At 37.8% G+C, this 3,794-nt stretch overlaps 1 pseudogene; it reads left to right on the top strand.

Moving 5' to 3' along the window:
* Positions 1–679: 679 nt before the first annotated feature.
* LOC149139346 (oligopeptide transporter 7 pseudogene) lies at positions 680–1,111 on the top strand (annotated as a pseudogene).
* Positions 1,112–3,794: the final 2,683 nt, after the last annotated feature.

The following is a 3,794-nucleotide window of genomic DNA, read 5'->3' as shown; positions in this document are numbered from 1 at the left end:
CAACCCTAGCTCTGATACCAGTTGTTATATCAGAGAATACATAACACACAGCAGATTCATACTCAGAGACTTAGACAGCAATAGCAAAGAGTAATTTCAGAGATAGACAAATGGAGAAACAACAAGATTACTCAATCAGAAACAGTGGAATAGATAAAACAATCACTAGAGAAGAGAAATCACTTTGCATTACATAACAGGCTTGGACCTTGGCTTGCTTTCCTTGGCCAAAGAAATTACAAATTTATAGAGGTGGAAGAAGGATATAGAATCATGTATGTGATTCAGATGGAGATCTGGAATGATCTAGAAACTAATGGCGGTGTAGAAAGATCTAGAATCCTGGAGATCTAAAAGGTCTGATCTAGAAGGATCTAGAATCTTGCGTAAATTTGGCTTCACACTTAACACAGATGATGCCATATCCTCTCACGTGTGGATGATGCCATAACCGTAGCCTCTCACGTGTGGATGATGCCATAACCATTTCATGGGTCTGGCCGGATGAAGCGATAACCGTCTCACACACATAATTACCCGTCTCATACTCAGACTCCACAGTGTACATAGCCTTCTCTTTTATTCAGTTTGGCATTGATATATGACAGTAATCATAGAGATTTAGTACCAGAGGCCACTGTCTAATTACATTTTCTGCAATGGAAAGTTCAGTTCTATAATGGAAATGAGTAGCATACATCATCTGGGAAATGCAGTGGGAGATCCGAAAAAAACTACTGAGAACGAAAAAGAGATTTCTACAAAAGAAGATTCTGATGACCAGTCCTCGATCGAGCAGGTGGCTCTCACTGTGCCTACAACGGACCATCCAAGCATTCCTGTCCTAACTTTCAGGATGTGGGTTCTCAGAATTATTTCTTGCATTCTACTCTCGTTTCTAAATCAGTTCTTTGGGTACAGAAGGGAACCCCTCTCGATTAGTTCAATCGCTGCTCAGATTGCAGTCCTCCCTCTTGGCCGACTAATGTCAGCAACCATAACCAACAAAAAGTTCTTTGCAGGCAGCAAATGGGAGTTCTCACTGAATCCATGGCCATTCAATACAAAGGAGCATGTTCTCATCACAATCTTTGCGAATGCAGGGCAATAGGTGTATATGCAATTTCCATTGTCAATGCTGTCAAAATTTTCTACAAGAAGAGCCTGAGCTTTTTCGTTTCTTTACTCATTATCATGACAACCCACGTTAGGTTTTGACCATTTTTGCTCAAATTTTCTTCCGAGGTTCGTTAAATTCCCTGATGCTTGTTGTCTGCAATATTTCTTACTGTTTTAGATATGCAAATGTTGGGGTATGGATGGGCAGGGGTCTTCCGAAAATATCTAGTGGAACCTGCTACCATGTGGTGGCCTGCAAACCTTGTTCAAGTTTCTCTATTCAGGCAAGGACTCTCATTTCATATGATTAGATAAAATGAATTCCTTTTACATGTGGGGTTTTTGAGATGTTTGATGAATTTTGTGTGATTTCTTATAAGCATTATTCTGTTTCAATTGCTCTGATTGCAGAGCTCTTCATGAGAATGAGGAGAGGCCCAAAGGAGGCCTTACACGAAACCAATTTTTCATGATATCCCTTTCATGTAGTTTTGCCTATTATGTAATCCCTGATTCTCTGTTTCCCATGGTGACATCCCTGTCATGGATCTGCTGGGCCTTTTTAAATTCTGTCCTTGCACAACAATTGGGTTCAGGACTATAGGGCCTTGGCATCAGCAGCCTAGGGATAGATTGGTCCACCATTTCTTTTTACCTCGGAAGCCCTCTCGCTACTCGTTGGTTTTCAATAGCCAACAAGGCTGTCGGATTTGTGCGTGTAATGTATGTGATAACGCCATTAACATATTGGCTCAACTTGTATCATGCAAAAACATTCCCAATCTTTTCTATTCAACTCCACTGGCCAACCTTACAACGTCTCTGGAATCGTTGATTTTGTTGTTGTTTCAGGAATTTATTTGTTCTTTTTGCAGATTTCTTGATTTAGAAAGCTTTTATGTCTGGTATTCCTATATGATTTTTCTGTTGTACTTAAATTTATTAAACTTTATTTATATTACATATGGTTAAACTTAATTAAACACTATGAGAGAACTCGTTAAGCTGATTGCAATGGAAGCAAAATACTCTGGTGGCGGAAAGGAATATAACAGAGGTGATTTGTGAGGTGATCTGTGTGAGCGCGAGTGACTAAAGTTTATTTTGGACAAGTATATGAAAATTATTAGTTAGTATGTCAGGAGGTTAGGAGGTTATTTTAACATGCTATCAAGAAAAATATATATCTATATGTTTTTCCATGTTTCGTGACAAACATGCATACTCTGTTTTAATAAGATAACATGATTATGCCAGCAAATTCCAAGTGTTTGACCTTTTTTTCCTGACTGCAAGCTTCCTAGATATTCCACAAATATTTCAAAATCTACGAATACATATATATGCACTTAAGTCAATGCAGATATTGAAACTACAAATACTCAATGACGTTGTCCTGGATGAAGTCCTACTGGAGTTTGGTCTCCATAGTGGTTAAGTCCTAGCTGCTGGTGGTTCAATGGTGAGGTGGGAGTTTGGTCCCCATAGGTTTGGTGGCCTAATCTTGGCTTCAAGTTTGGTTTGTTCTGTTGAAAAATAAAAAAAATATTTTGAAAATTTGATAAACATGAGCATTTTAGAAATTTGATAAATAAGAATAAAGTTAAAATGCTTCAATCTTCAGTGTAAAATTTTTAGAATATTCAAATAGTCAAAAACTGCTTCAATCTTGTCTATCAGATTTCCCAAATATTTTAAAAGTTAAATTCGAATATTTTAAAAGTTAAATTATTTCAATATTTGAGTCAAATTTCTAAAATATTCCAAAATCCCATCTCTATTATATTTCGAAAATATTTCAATTCTACGATAAAAATAGCAACTCAACTGAGTATTCAAACTTACCATCCCCAGTAAGACTAATCTGGAAACGCAATATCAAAAGAATCTTCGGTTCCGCAATAATGAAACAACGGGAGAGGAGAGTTGGCTGGATCATTATAATGGGCTCGTTTCAAAACGGGCTTGTCTTCACAATTGAACATCAAGTCCAAGTCTGGAACCATTTTGGGGTAGAACTTCAGCAGCTACGCAATTCCCAAAAATGTAAACAGATCTCTGGTCTGAAAAGACTTTCGATACGATTCCACATACATCCTGCTATTAACAATCACCAGCCTGAAATTTGCAGATTTCTTTGCAGCTTCCACCATGACCAACGTAATTCCATTCTTAGCCCAAGGCTTCATATCCCAGCAAATCCACTTGAAATAAAAGGGGTAGGACGTGGCTTCATGATCATAACTTGAGTTCCTCATAACTTGAAGCCACAATGGCGAACACATGGCGTTGGGTGAACAACCTGGCAGGAAATGAAAGTATCATAGAAAAGCGACTTGCTCTAACTGTAAACCGTAGAAAACAACAAAACATCGAGTTAGAGACTCGTATCTGCGAAAGATAGACTTAAAATTGAAGTTGTTATATCAAAAATTGGAATATCAAAGGCATTTGTGGTGTGTTATTACATCTGCATAAGATATTGCAAATCCTAACGTTTAAATTTCACACGTTGATGACACAATTCCTGATTGTTCACTTTTTTCTGGAATGCCCTTTTGCTAAGGCCATTTGGGACTACGTAGCTGTTTCGCTAAATATGAGGATAGACAGGGAATGGTCCTCCATCCTGGAATGCTTATTGTATTGGTTTACTAATCAAAGACCCTATTGTG

The sequence above is a fragment of the Pinus tabuliformis genome, chromosome X (assembly GCF_031772625.1).
Source record: "Pinus tabuliformis cultivar Carrire ecotype Pingquan chromosome X, CPIR1, whole genome shotgun sequence".
Taxonomy (NCBI): Eukaryota; Viridiplantae; Streptophyta; class Pinopsida; order Pinales; family Pinaceae; genus Pinus; species Pinus tabuliformis.
Note: the sequence above shows the minus strand (reverse complement) of the source record. Positions and strands in the feature narration are given on the sequence as shown.